At 44.2% G+C, this 15,849-nt stretch overlaps 1 long non-coding RNA gene across 1 annotated transcript in view; it reads left to right on the forward strand.

Moving 5' to 3' along the window:
- The window catches only part of LOC144327306 (uncharacterized), a 390,895-nt gene extending 387,048 nt beyond the window's left edge, over positions 1–3,847 (forward strand). The window contains exon 2 of the long non-coding RNA XR_013392366.1: positions 2,777–3,847. This is a non-coding gene — a long non-coding RNA (uncharacterized LOC144327306). The remainder of the gene's footprint in view (positions 1–2,776) is intronic.
- Positions 3,848–15,849: the final 12,002 nt, after the last annotated feature.

The raw sequence follows: 15,849 nt of genomic DNA on the forward strand, positions 1-15,849 counted from the left end.
TGCAACACCTGGAATCCAGTGTTCATAGGTGTGTATGTGTGTGTTTTTAAGAGTTTTCTCCAGGTCTCGGTACCAGAAAAATGCAGTGGACAGGGTTGCATTAGAAGTTGCCTTACACTGAGTCAAACCACTGGTCCCCTTAGCTCAACAGCTTCTCAAGGTTTCGGGCAGGAACCATTTCCAACTCTGCCTAGAGATAATGTGGATTGAAGGAGACCTTCTGCATAGAAAGCTTGTTCTTTCCCTACTGACCCTACAAGCCAGGTTCTCTCTATTCCCAGCCTCTCTTTTAACTATGGTTTCCTCACGTCCCCTGTCCCAATGTAGCCAGACAAACAAATCAACAGCTCCACCACCACTACCCTTCCTTGTGTGTATGGTAGCACTTTCCACTTGTGTACAGTATCGAGCCATATTACGGTATGTTACCAAACAGTACATGGAACTGTGCTCCTTGGTAGGGAATGACATTGCTTTTTTTATTAAAAAAACACAAACTTGGCTAGACAGCAAGGTAAAATGGATGATCTAGACAGGCCTGGAGGCACATCACTGTCTAAGGTGCTTGCCACGTCTGTGAGAAGATCACTTTTGAGTGGTTTTCCAAACAGGGTTTGCTCCTTTGCTACTTGGGAATGGCTGTCGTTTCTGCAATAACAAGCAGGTGCAAACATGCCTTCCCCTTTTACCGTATTTTTCCGTCTATAAAACGCGCCCATGTATAAGACGCCCCCTATTTTGGGGGACTCCAATTTAAGAAAATGAGGGGAGATGTATCCATGTATAAGACGCCCCCAAATTTTTGACATTATTTTTTAGGGGGGGAAACCTAGTCTTATACATGGAAAAATATGGTATTTCACTCATTCTCTCTCTCTCTCTCTCTCTCTCTCTCTCACACACACACACACACACACACACACACACACACACACAGGCACACTCATAACAAGAATCTGCAAGTGGAATGGGGAGTGGAAGGAAGACTGATATTATGTATAACAGATATTCTTAAAGAAAGAAAAAAGAGGGATGCTTAGTAACCAAACGCTGCAGTCACAATTGCTGGATTAATTGACCTGCTGATGTGCCATGAAGTTTCAGGTTAGCTTTATTAACAAAGAAAGGGGGAAATGTTTGAACATTCCTCAGATTGTGCCCACCAGTCATTCCAAGGCTGGCATGGTCAAACTGGAAGTACAGAGAGCAGTTCCTGTTATGAGATCGATATACATTGTTATGCCTGGATAACCTTACCCATAATTCTACCATTTTAGTAAAAGGGTGCGGCTGCAATCCTCTACTCGAGAACTTGAGAGCAAGTACTGTTGTTTCTCAGTATACTTAGCCTGAGAAAGTAGGAGTGGGCTTGCCGTTGGCCTTGGGTTTCTAATTCTTGTCAGCGAGGTACACTATTGAGGCCACTTAGAAATAGGGTTCTGAGATCCAACCATCATTTTATTTAGGAACTGGGGTGGCAAACCTATAGTCCTCCATATGTTGTTGGACTCCAAACTCCCAGCAGCCCCAACCTGCATGGCCAATGGTCACAGGTGGTCACAATGGGAGCTGTAGTTCTACAGCCCTGACTTAGATGCCTAAATATCACGGATGCCCAAATATCTCAGCTTCATAAAATATGAATATGTTCCCAAGAGGCCCTAACTGTTGCTGGCTATATGCTACCTCCAGGATCAGAGGTAACAAGGAACTAGTTGCTAGGGGGAACAACAGGAGGAGAGGACTATTGCTTTCAGGTCGTTCTTCCCGGAGAGGTATTTGGTTGTCCACTCTGGGGAACAGATGTGCAAGGTAGGCCTCTGTTTAAAAATTAATTATTATTGGGGTTATTTTAAAACATATATATTATTCCAGCACCTGTGCTTCTGCATGCTTCAGTCACTTTTCTTTAGTCAGAGATTCCCTTGTGAATTCTTCACCTAATGAAGAAACATCTGATTGGCAAGATTCAATGAAGTTGGCGCACGCGCACGGAACGCAGTTCCCTAGCTCAGCTGAACTGTCCTGCCCCCTCCATTGCATAGCCCCTAAATCTGCTCTGGAGGGTTGAGAGGAAACACAGAAACAAGTTTAGTGGGTGCATAGGGAGAGGAAAGCGAGGGAAGTCCGGTTGCAGAAGTAAGCTTCATCTGCATACATATTCCCAAATTAGTTCAATGCTGAATTCCACCCAGTATTGCTCCCAATAATGAGGGAGCCCAGTGTCACATGTCCTGTGACATCACACGCACGGTGTGCAATTCGTTGGGAGGAGGCTGAGCCCAGAGCCCAGGACCGTGCGGCTTCAATAGCCGGTGGCTCCTCCTCTCTTGCGCTCAGGAGGAGCCAGCCACTGATGCTTCGCTGTGCTCATCTCCATGCTTGGCCTCCTCTGCTCCGTCAACATTGGAGGGGACTCAGCTCGCCGCCAACCAATATTGAGGGGGGCAAGGACAACCGGCCCCTAGGAGTTGGCACCTATGATTCCACCCTGCTTTCTCTTGTTGTTGTTGTTGTTGTTGTTTAGTCGTTTAGCCAACTCTTCGTGACCCCATGGACCAGAGCGCGCCAGGCACTCCTGTCTTCCACTGCCTCCCGCAGTTTGGTCAAACTCATGTTGGTAGCTTCGAGAACAACCATCTCATCCTCTGTCGTCCCCTTCTCCTTATGCCCTCCATCTTTCCCAACATCAGGGTCTTTTCCAGGGAGTCTTCTCTTCTCATGAGGTGTTATTGGAGCCTCAGCTTCAGGATCTGTCCTTCCAGTGAGCACTCAGGCTGATTTCCTTAAGAATGGATAGGTTTGATCTTCTTGCAGTCCATGGGACTCTCAAGAGTCTCCTCCAGCACCATAATTCAAAAGCATCAATTCTCTTACATCCATGTTAATATGCAGTGTTTGGTATAATGGAGGGTAGGGCCCTTGTTGAAAGCTGAAAAACTTAGTCACGTGTTGTTTTTTGTTGTTGTTAGTTGTTGTCATCGTCTTTGTTTTGTTCTGGTTTTTATAGCACTAGTTCTCGGGCAAGTACTCCAAGAAATGGAGTGAAGTGAAATTTCTTTTGCTTCTCTACTTGAGTCCATCAAGCAAATAAGCTCTTCCAAATGCTTGCCATATTGCACCAAAGAAAAGCTACCGTAACCTTGTTACAGAAAGTGAAATAAGCACCTAGTGAGCAATTTTGTGTGTCTTTTGTCGTTAGTCCTTGAAAATGCAGGCACTTCAGAGAGAAGGGTCATCAGAGGCACTGGGCAAGGGGGTTTCTTTTAATGATTCACCCCACTGCCTCAAGTCTTTGATCTGGTCTTAATGCAGAAGTTCCTATCTGGTCCGCATACATTTCAATGGAGGGAACTGCTCTGTACATAAATTAGTTTATGTACACAGATCCACTCCTGCCATTGAAATGATTGGGAATCTTGTTAAATAGGAAGTCTGTATGTGTAAATATGTCTGCATGGGGGCAAGGATGAAATGTATCTTGCTGTAATTTATTCCAGTGCTGGGAAACTAAGCTAGCACTTTAATTTCTAATTTAAAAATGTATGTAAGTAATAGTATGTATCTAAGAAAAATGTACTTGTGAGTCACTAGGTAGAGATATTCTGACTTCAATATCTGAAGTCTTCCCCCCATCCTTTAGATGTTCTGATAATATCATCTGTCTCACTGGGCTGTTTTGTTTGTTGTGGTTGTATATAATGTATATAATGAATTTGGAAAATACGCATTTCTTTCAAATTTCCTCAGTGCTTAGGGGAAACCTAAAAGGTGTGTGTTGTTGTTTTACTTTTTGCTTAGTGCCTAAAGGTCTTTGTGAAACAAATATATTTTTCCATTATAAAAAGTTGCATCGTCACTTCATTGACATCAGGGTTGGTTCCTGACCCACACAAAAGGCTGCTAACATAGCAAGAGGTCATTAAACACTATGATAAAAGCTATACTGTTAAGGCTGCTAATCCACAAATGTAATCCACTTCACAGTGTGCTGTGCAATTCTTTATTTATGTGACAAGCTAATGATGGAGCGGGCTTCCTTCCTCTTTAAACTCTATGAGAATATGGGCAGCTTTATACAGTATGTTTTTTTCTGCATACATGCATGGGAGACGTTCTTTGTGTACATGTAAAAATGTAAGACAATTTGACAAAATCCATGTATAGAGAACACAGAGATCATCCAGGCATATTCACCAGGCAGATGTAATTGATCACAGCTTCCTACGAAGCTCATACTCCATGATAAACTCCATTTAATTCCTTAAACCACATTGCACAGCCATTCGCCAAAATGGTTTGTAGAATGAATGTATGGGGCAGAACCATAGGCCTGTGGGGCACGTGCCTGGCATGCACAAGGTCTCAATTCAACACCTGTTATCTCCAGGTAGGTATGGAATGACTCCTATCTGAAGCTTGGAGAACTGCAGCCAATCAACATAGACAATACAGTGGTACCTCGGGTTACATACGCTTCAGGTTACAGAATCCGCTAACCCAGAAATAGTACCTCGGGTTAAGAACTTTGCTTCAGGATGAGAACAGAAATCGCGCAGTGGCGGTGCGGGAGGCCCCATTAGCTAAAGTGGTGCTTCAGGTTAAGAATAGTTTCAGGTTAAGAACGGACCTCTGGAACGAATTAAGTATTTAACCCGAGGTACCCCTGTACAGACAGACCAATGACCTAATGCTATATAATGCCGCTTCCTATGTCCCTAGCCTTCTCCCAACTAGGTGCATTGAACAGACTTGGTATTTTTAACAGATCATAAGTGCATGCAGTGCTTTTTTTCAGCCAGGGCGTACCAGAGCGCAGTTCCGGCACCTCTCAGGTGGGTGCTATTGCGGGCTGGCTCTTCCCCTGCCTGATTCTTGCCTTTACATACTTCCGAGAAGCCCAAAACAAACATTTCAAGTCAAAATGGAAGCTGGTCAGCATGTGCGAGTCTACACTTGTCTTCAGATCGATGACTCCACCTAGCTCCTGGCTGCGATTGGTCACACTACATGGCAAGGCCAATTCGTATATTCTTTTTTTCAGTCCCTCTCCCTTCTAGTGAGAGCCAGTGTGGTGTAGTGGTTAAGAGCGGTAGTCTTGTAATCTGGGGAACCGGGTTTGCGTCTCCGCTCCTCCACATGTAGCTCCTGGGTGACCTTGGGCTAGTCACACTTCTCTGAAGTCTCTCAGCCCCACTCACCTCACAGAGTGTTTGTTGTGGGGGAGGAAGGGAAAGGAGAATGTTAGCCGCTTTGAGACTCCTTAAAGGGAGTGAAAGGCGGGATATCAAATCCAAACTCCTCTTCTTCTTCTAGTGGCCACGGACTTTAAGCTTTCCAGCCTGGCTCCAACTGTTGCACACACAAACACACACACACACGTTGTGCAAGGGCCCTTCCGAGCTGTTCTAGCCATCCACCTGAATCTTAAGAGAATGAGGGAGCCAAGGGTGCATTTATTTGGCCTGCACCAGAACCCCAAACCAGCTAGGGAGCTTGCCATAGTTTTTAGCACCTCCACAGGCAGTGAACACAGCTGTCGTCAAACCGGCCTCTGTTCAGGGCTGCCCTGAGTCGCCCGGCAACTTCCCGTAACAACCTCATGGTGAGTTCCAGCATGCCTGACAGCGCATGCCTTCAAGATCCACTGCATGAAGCAAAGAGAAAACATTTCTATCTGCACTCGTAATCTCCTAAGCAGCTTTGAAAGCAAACAAGGATGAGTAAGGGATAAAAAGGTGTCAGGAGAAACTACAAGTTGGTAGAGAATAGTAAATTTCATGGAGGATTACAAAGGAGCTGGGAGAGTGTGCAGACAAGGTTTGCAGAGGGAAGTCAGTGGGAAGGTTTGAGATAAGAGCAAACAGACTAATTGGCAAAGCTCCTTCGCTAACATTTATCATGTAAACTGTAGCCCTGAACTGTTGACTCACCTCCCTTCTCATGGCATCCTCATTTGTTGTGAAGCTTATTCCTCATTTTGGTTAGTTAGTGCAGAGGTGACAAATCCACAGTGCATGCATTGTGCAAGTAATTCCCTCCTATTTATGCTCTAGGGGGATAAGAAGATGAGAAGAGGTCAGAGTATGAAGTCCCTGTTTTGTTCTGGGGATTTTGCTTGGTATAGTTTGACTGGTGTAGTGGTTAGAACATTGAACTAGGACCTCGGTGAATCTCAACTCAGCCATGACGTTCGCTGGGCAGCCTTGGGCCAGTCACCATGTCTGGGCCGGCTCTACTGTATGGGAAGGGCATGGGTGGCGCTGTAGTCAAAACCACTGAGCCTCTTGGGCTTGCTGATCAGAAGGTCGGTGGTTCAAATCCCCACGACAGGGTGAGCTCCCGTTGCTCTGTCCCAGCTCCTGCCAACCTAGCAGTTTGAAAGCACACCAGTCCAAGTAGATAAATAGGTACCGCTACGACAGGAAAGTAAACGGCATTTCTGTGCACTCTGGTTTTCGTCACGATGTTCTCTTGCACCAGAAGCGGTTTAGTCATGCTGGCCACATGACCCAGAAAGCTGTCTATGGAGAAACACCAGCTCCCTCGACCTGAAGCAAGATGAGGGTTGTTGTAAGGATAAAATGGGGAAAGGGACAACCATGTACATCACCTTGATGAAAGATGGGATAAAAATGTAATACTAAAAATGTAATACTAACATTTATCTGTAGGACACAGGTCTTCTCAAAGGCTTGAAAACTAAAAAATGAAAGATGAGGCTGCAAGGTCACAAACCTTCCTCTTACTTTTTACTGAATGGAATAACGGAAGACAATCAGCTTAGATTCATGACAGTTGCACACATTTTTATTATAACTGCCATATATTTATCCACAACTAGTTCCTTCGCTGTGAAAAAGGTTGAGTGCACATGGATGTAATTTTATCAGGGAGTAAGTACAAAGTCCAGCTTTATGACTACATGCTGGCATTTGCCATGAAAGTGCTGGGTGAAAATTAATGACCCATACAGTATAATGCAAACAGGCATTACAGGAACCCAGATGTGAAGACATGAATATTGTCTACTAAAGGCTTGTACAAATTTCTCTGGGAAGAAAAAGGAATATGGTTCTGACTGGTATTTATGTTCATATGTTGTTGTGTTGTTATTATTTTTAAATTCTGCATATATTATTTCTAAGCTTTATGCATACACACACCCACACACACAAAGAACCAAATTTGGGTTTTTCGGGGGGGGGGGCAGGAACTGTGTTTATACTGTTGCTATGTGTGGGTGGGTGCTCATGTGTACATTTGTGTGTGCATTGTCATTAGGGTTGCAAGATTAACATGAACGACCTGAAGTCTCCTCGTTAGCCTGCACCCAACCCAGGCAGCAGGGAGAGGGATTAAATCTCCAGGTGGGCAAGAGTGCATTAAAAAAAATAAATTGAGAAAACCATGTACACAACTTGCAAGCTTCCGCCCAGCAGGAGCTGGCTGCAGATTATTGCATAGACTCTCACGGGGTGTTTGCTCCAGGTGAAGCCATGTCTTCCTTCATTACGCAGATCCTATGAAGGGCTTAGGGTTTGAAACAAAGGAGGAGTCCTATTGGATTAGACCAAAATTACATGTGGTCTAGTATCCCGCTTCAAAGAATGGTCATACAGATGTTTCTCAGAAACCCACAAGCAGAGCATGAAGGCAACAGCTGTTGCATCCAACAGTTTCTGCTTGACAGAACAGAAGCAGCTCTTTTTGCTTCCATTTGTAATAACAAGCCACATAATGCATTTCAGTCTTTATTCTGTCGGCAATGTGAAACGGGTCATCGTTATCTGTCTGGGGTTGATCTGGGACCAAGATCAAAAGCACCGGCATTTATCAATTGCGTATTTCCTGGAGGTCAGTCCTTGGTGTTACATGGACTGGCACTGCAGGGTTGAAAGGTCAACTGAAATGACTTCAAGTTAATGCTTCTCAAGTTAAAAATGAAGGAAGGTCAGTGTAAATGTTAGGGAATAAAATACTCTGTTAGTACTGTATTCTGTTATGAACTTATGGCTGCTGGAGACCGAATGCAGGACTTGGTGAATGATTAATCCATTCCACTGAAGTTGTTTTAATGTTCTGACATGGAGTTATTAATCTGGAAGTAAACATCAGGGAGTGGCCGGTAGTTTAAACAGTGAGTTAACAATATACCCATGCAGTGAGAGACTTGGCAGGCTGAGGGAAATGGTGCCACCTAATTTTGTCCATTCAGCCTCATTTTATTCTGTGATTGTTTGTTGCCAACCTATTGGGTTACAGACATGCATCACCTTCTCTTTGCCATCACCCACCATATCAGAGTTACTCATAAGTTTTCATTACGCAACAGTGCTTACAAGCTAATTCAAGCAAAGCAGTTACTCATTTCAAGTCACATGTACGTGGCTGAAATGTTTGTGAATGTCATTCTTCGAAAGGTTAATAATAACAATAATTTATTATTTATACCCCACCCATCTAGCTGGGTTTCCCCAGCCACTCTGGGCAGCTCACAACAGAATGTTAAAAACATGATAAAACATCAAACATTAAAAACTTCCCTAAACAGGACTGCCTTCAGATGTCTTCTGAAAGTCAGATAGTTGTTTATTTCCTTGACATCTGATGGGAGGACGTTCCACAGGGTGGGCGCCACTACCGAGAAGGGCCTCTGCCTGGTTCCCTGTAACCTCACTTATCTCAGTGAGGGAACCGCCAGAAGGCCCTCGGAGCTGGACCTCAGTATCTGGGCTGAACAGTGGGGGTGGAGATGCTCCTTCAGGTATACTGGGCCAAGGCCATTTAGGGCTTTAAAGGTCAGCATCAACACTTTGAATTGCACTCAGAAATGTACAGGTTCATAAACATCTATTCCTTAATCTCAGTGATCCAGTCGGGTTGTGATTGTAATGTTTTAAGCTGGTTTTAATGCTGTGTTTTATATTGCTGTAACCCACACTGGGACTTTCCAGTAAATGGCAGGTAATAAATATAACCACCACTAACATCTGGACTTATCACTGAGTGTACACTTTGCCAGAGAGCTGCAGCAGCCAATCTGATGAATGAACACAAATATATCATCTTTACATTACATTTTAAGGTGTACTCTAAAAACTATAAAGTGTGATGTAGCCTTTCAGAGAGTTCCAACCTATGAAATTAAAACTAAAATTGAACTGTGGCTAACCAAGTATATCAACAAGGAGGGTGATCTAAGATAGCATTTCAGGCCATTGATCCACCCGCCCATCAACATTCTCCACCCATCGATGTCATCACTGTTGACTGGCAGTGACTCCACCTGGTGATACCCCTCGGCAATCTTTAGTATGCAAGAGGAATAACGGTTGAGGGAGCACGTTGGTGGTTGAGTCATCGCATGCACCTTGTCTGTTTCATCAGGCCAAATCAACTGAAACTGATCCCACAATTTTGCAACAGACAATGTGCTGGAAAACCTGCTGGAATGTGGAAGTGGCATTAAGGCTGCTATGGAGGCAATGAAGAAAATGTTAACGGACCTCAGACAATCATGGAATGAGTACTGTATACGTGTTATAAGCAACAATGGCTCTCGACCATCAGCTCTTAAAAGAACTACCATCTGTTTCTCTTCTCTGCCCGACCTTCTTCTGAAAGGCTTTAAGATTTAAATTGCCCTTGTTCAGTGTAGCCAACCCATCTAATAGCCATTGGTATTCTTGGTCCCTGTGTAATTGTCTGAGGCATTTGACTGAATCCAGCTTTTATTTTTTAAAGTTTAAATGCTGCAGCAGAGAGCATTATTCATTCCTCCACCAATGTCTCAGCTCAAGCCTGAGACTTCCTTTATAATGAATTTATGAACAGAATGGAGGGGAAATCGTTCTTTTGAACTCATTTCATCCTCTTTCCATCAGAGAAGAAGAAAAGAGGTTAATCATCTCCCACTGAGCAGGATACACACAGGGGCTGCACGCACTGTCCAAATTACTCAGAAGTAATTACAAAAGGACTTGAAACATAATCCAGATCTGTCATCCAGAGGAAAAGAAATGCAGTTCCCAGTGGGAATTGCAGCCACTTATTGCAGGACTAAATATGGCTGTTTCTTAAAATAACACATTGTTTCTTTTACTGGGCTGGCTTATCCCATCTGGCATGCAATCATGGCTTGTGAATAAAAGGAACGCATTTCGGGACCCAAAATTCTTGTATTTTGCATACTAATTGCATACCCCAGGATATCGCAGAGGAAAATGGCTACACTCGTGACATTTTTACAGGTTATGCGAACTAAATCCATTTTTGTATTACAGTACATCTGTAAACTGAATTTTAAAAAGCTATTAGAAAATACGTGTGTGTGTGTCCTTATCTACGCTGGATTTCTCATTAGTAACTTTCACAAAAGATGCACGACCTAATATGGTTTGCCTTTCCCAAACATACCTTGGTCAGTGATGGGGTGGCCAAGATAGTTCCATAGTGGTACTAAAGTATTGCATTTTAGATTCCAGTTGCTTCAAGCCTTCAAACAGCTAAGGCTGTCAGGAACCATGGGAACTATTTTCCCCATGGTTCCCAGTATTCTAGAGAATGCCCATGGCAGCATCAGTTCCAAATAAGCTGAAAAGCATGTGGGATATAGTTCCCATAGCTTTTACTGTGCCTGGATGCTGTGCACATGCTTAATGCTGCATGTAGGAAGCTCTGCTGTGGGTTCTACCACAAACTCTCACCACTCCTACTGTGCCCCAGTAAGTAAGGGGAAAGGAGGCAGAGATAAGGGCCCTCATTGGGCTCAATCCATTCCTTCCTAAATGGAAACCTTCCTCTGTACCTTTCTGTGTTGTGGATTTCTATTTTAAAATGTGTTCGATGTGCATTTTGCGCCAGGCATAGACAAACTTGGTCTTCCAGATGTTTTGAGACTACAATTCCCATCATCCCTGACCACTGGTCCTGTTAGCTAGGCATGGTGGGAGCTGTAGTCCCAAAACATCTGGAGGGCCAAGTTTGCCTATGCCAGGACCAGCCCATCAGTTGGCAACTTCCTCTGTTAATTTAGCACACATTTTTTCTTTAATGCTACTTCTCTAAAAGCTATGAAAGGAAGCAGAAGGCGCAGCTCTTGATAATTTTGCTTGCTGATAGAATGTTCCACTGCAACCATGGCCGATGGGGTGATTTCTTTCCCCATTCTATTCTTCTTGTTATTATTATTACTATGTACTTTGTTCTACTCCTTATTCCCCCCCCCCACAACCTTTTAACAATTAACTGTCTGTTTACTACACACTGCAACACGTCCCCCCACCCTTAGTTCAGTCATGATACCTATTGGCGCCTACATATTTACAAAACAGCACTTGAGGAATTGTAATATGTCAGATCTCTCTCTTTGGGAGGTCTGGAGTCTTCACATCAACACCCATCTTCTGACTAAAAAAATGTTTCATTCTCTTATCCAAATCTCTGTGCTATTTTCCTAACACTTAAAATTATCGACACTGAACACGGCTCACCCTTTGGAAATGTAAGCATACACAGAAAGAAAATATATGATTGTACACAATTATTTGTCTTATTTATTAGGAGAATTTATATTTGACATTGCCACAAACTCCCAATTTGAGCCACTAACAGCCTAACCCACACACTGAGGATATTGGGATTTAAATCATCAAAATTTCTGGAGTACCACAATTTCCCAGAAAGTATGGTCCCACCCCTGAACCTTGACTGATGGAGCAAATAGGAGCACAGGATGCTGGGAGGCAGTATTAACTGGGATTTCCTACCTTTTTAGGAAGGATAACTGTCCAAAGTTTGGGGAACAGATTGAAAGCATACATAGTATTGAGCCTGGAGTGTTAAACTGTATGACAGGCACCTCTAATCCCTGGACCCAGCAAGTGTGAAAATCTAATCAAGCCTTCTATTCCCGGAAATAGCCAAACTGGCTTCCTGGTGAGGTGATGGGGGATTAAGGGGTATGGCAAATGGGTGGGGGGCCCTCCCTCAACAGACAAAGCCAGAGTTTGGAGTAGAGATTTGCAGTGATGTGACCTAGAAGTTAAAGCAGTGAGCTGGAGAGTCAGAACAATGTTTGACAGCTATGTTTGAGTTGTGTTTGAATCCAAGGCTTTGGCTATGGGAGAAGCAAGACCGTTTTAGGGTGCTAAGGCTGTGAACCCTACCATGATAGGCTCAGGTTGCATCTATGTGTTAATAAGCCATAACCTCCACTGTCCCTCATTCCAAGGAAACCAAACCCTGGGTGAGAAAATCTTGAAATCTCTCACAGCCCAGATATTGGGGTGGTGTGCAACAATATATATTTTTCTAAGCATAGGTGTAAAAGATGCATTCAATTGAAGCTATACTCTCAGTGGAGAAGTAGGTCATTTTAGACTTAACATTCTCGGGGGGGGGTGTCTTTAAATGGTAATCAGTATTATTTTGCTGACATCAAATGATCTTACATGCCCCCATCTCTTGAGATGATAATATGCATTACTTCAGTTCCTTCAAAATATGGCAATCCAACTCGGTTGTATATAATAATAATAATAATAATAATAATAATAATAATAATAACTGTCAGCGGCTGCCTCAGGTCCCAGATCACAAAGGACCAACGCCAGTTGCTCTTTATAAACAAAAGTCTTTATTGTGGTTCATTGTTGGTTTGACATCCGTGGCGCGCAGCGCTACGTCTGAGTCCTTAGACCGGCGAAGTTCCGTCTGAATCCGCCCCTCCTTTACACCAGTTCAATACCCGAGCTTTGCTCCACCTCTTCCTTTCCTCCCTCTGCTCCTTTCGCCTCCGGGTCCTCCTGCCCTCTGGGGTCCCAACCCTCCTGGACTCTTCGGAGGCGGATTCTTCTGACTCCTCCCCCTGTCTCCGGCGGGCTTTGGGACCTGGCTCCCAATCCGGATTTTCTGCTGTCCCTCGCGCCTCTACATTTGAACTTGGCGTGAGCGCCCAGCCGCCCACTTTCCTCCTAACGGCTACACTGCTCCCTTCACTGCTTTCTCCTTCAGGGAGGCTGGCCGGCCCTGCTCTCTCCTCCGCCCCTCCACTCTCTGACGGAGGCGTGGTCAGTCCTGCCTCACTCTCTCCTCCTGCAGGAGGAGGCTTTTGTTCTAATCTGTGGGATTCTTCCCCCCCCGCTGCGCTCTGGTGGGGAAGCTAGCCCTGATTTCCAGCTGCCGCTTGGCGACTCCCCACTGGCCCCCCTTGCCCTGACCCTGGGGGCCTCCTTCTGGGAATCTTCTGATTCGCTGGAGAGACTCAGGGAATCTCTCTGGTCACTGTCACACCCTCCTGCGCTCCCCTCCGATTGTTCCCCTTTGCTCTCCATCTCTCCTTCTCCTGTGGCTCAGTCCCTGAGCCCCTGACAATAACAACAACAACAACAACAACAACAATAATAATAATACATTTTTATTTATACCCCGCCCTTCCCGGTTCAGAAAACCGGGCTCAGGGCAGCTAACAACAAATTTAAAACACTTAATTGATTCAACAAAAACAGCATAAAATACAGTATAAAACGTGAATAACAATAAATTCAGAATTCAAAAATCAATTTAGGGGGGAAATCCATCCAATAAGCATTAGATGATCACCAGGGCTAGCTGGCTAAATTAGTCCTATTTGGGCCAGCGAGGAGACCAGGGGAGAATTAGCTGTGGGATCCCAGAGCGGGTAATCTTCATAAAAAGCGGAGGGGGAGGGAAGGAAGGGGAATAAAAGATCAGGCTAAGTTCAATTTGAAAGCCAGGTGGAATAGCTCTGTCTTACAGGCCCTGCGGAAGGAAGTTAAATCCTGCAGGGCCCTGGTCTCATGGGACAGAGCATTCCACCAGGACGGAGCCATCACTGAGAAGGCCCTGGCCCTGGTGGAGGATAATCTAATATGATGGGCTTCTGCTCATTCTGATGGGTGGTCCTGGACTTTGGCTCCAACATCCCACTTGCATAACACCACTGCACTGTGTACTTTAGTTATTGTAAGTTTGGTAAAGATGAATTTAGAGGTTTCGCTGAAAACGGATGAGTTGCCATATTGCATTTTAAAATGCTTCTGTTTGCTGTGAGTAGCACAGAGGACATAGAAAAGGGGACGGGAATTTATGAGAACCAATGAAACACGTTTTATTGAGTCAGATTTACTAATAGTGAGATCATAAAAAGAGACAAATAACAGTCCCTGAGTTTCATCAGGGAAGGAAGTCAAAAGACAGAGTGGAATGTAATCTCCCGAGACAACGCTGCAGAGAGTCTGATAAATAGAAACAGGACATCTTCAAAGGCATATGAATGGATCCCAAGGGTGAGGTCTGTGCAACACAGCAACAAATCTTTTAGGAGGAGGGGAAAAACGACTATGGCAGCATATAATGGAGGAAGTGGGAAATCTAATTACATCAAGACATTTTTTTTAAAAAAATAATACACACCAAAAGAATGAGAACAAGATTAATCTGCAATTTTTAAAAAAATTAATTAATGTCTAATTATTTATAGCATTTTTGTCCTACTCTTCAGCAAAAATATAAATAAAAAGGCCTCCTGGAGCAGGTTACAAAGATCTGTAGCAAGACATCCCCTTTGCTTAGTTTTAGGAATATGCATTGGCATGAAGGTAAAGGTAAAGGGACCCCTGATCATTAGATCCAGTTGTGTCCGACTCTGGGGTTGTGGCGCTCATCTCACTTTATTGGCCAAGGGAGCTAGCGTACAGCTTCCAGGTCATGTGGCCAGCATGACTAAGCCGCTTCTGGCGAACCAGAGCAGCGCACAGAAACACCGTTTACCTTCCTGCCGGAGCTGTACCTATTTATCTACTTGTACTTTGTGCTTTTGAACTGCTAGGTGGGCAGGAGCAGGGACCGAGCAATGGGAGCTCACCCCGTTGAGGGGATTCGAACTGCCGACCTTCTGATCGGCAAGTCCTATGCTCTGTGGTTTAACCCACAGTGCCACCCACGCCCCATGCATTGGCACACCCTCCAACATTTCTCCGATGAAAACATGGACATCCTAAAGAAAAGCGGGACATTCTGGGACTTCCCACTAAAGCACAGCCTGGTAGAAATAAACTGAGCTATGGAATATTAATCACCCTCTGAAGAATGTAGTTTCCTGGAAGAATATCTCTTTCTTCTCTTATGAGCAGTGACTTTTTGAGGCCAAGCATTGTAAGCAGTATATTCAGTTTTTGAATACCGCTTTCTTGAGGCATGCTGGCGGCTCCATCCTTACAAGGAAACATCAGATAAGACACGTTCTGCATAAAGTTTTAAAAAGCTGTAGATGAGCTGACTTAATGAAACAAATGCTTTGATGATTTAATGACTCAAAAACCTCCTTCATTTGAGGTTTTTAAGCAGGGGTGGGATGGCCACCAGTCAAGGATGTTTTAGTTAAGATTCCTGTATGCAGGGGGTTGGACTAGATGACCCCCGGGGGTTTTCTTCCAACTCTGCAAATCTATGATTGGATGAAAGCATCAAAAGAAAGAGGGAGGCTTTCCCCCAACAAATTCAGCAGGGGGAGCAGGGATTCAAAGAGTTTCTTCACGGCTGCGAGTTAACTCATCATGACTTCCTTGCAACCCCTGATGAAGGCCTTTGGCAAAGACAGCATCGTGGTGTCACTAGCAGAAATGTTTATAGATGCTTCAGGCTCTGGTCAAGAGATTCAATAAGCCATTTAGCAAGAACTCTCTCCAGCATTTTGCAGGAGCAAATCCGGTTTTGCTAAAAGAGAGCTGCAGCTCTTTATATTTCTGTGATACAGGCGTATTCTCATAAACATCTGTTTTTCACAAATGTGCTTCAGAATGTTTGCTGTAGATGCCCAGGCAC

This window comes from Podarcis muralis, chromosome 3 (assembly GCF_964188315.1).
Source record: "Podarcis muralis chromosome 3, rPodMur119.hap1.1, whole genome shotgun sequence".
Classification (NCBI taxonomy): Eukaryota; Metazoa; Chordata; class Lepidosauria; order Squamata; family Lacertidae; genus Podarcis; species Podarcis muralis.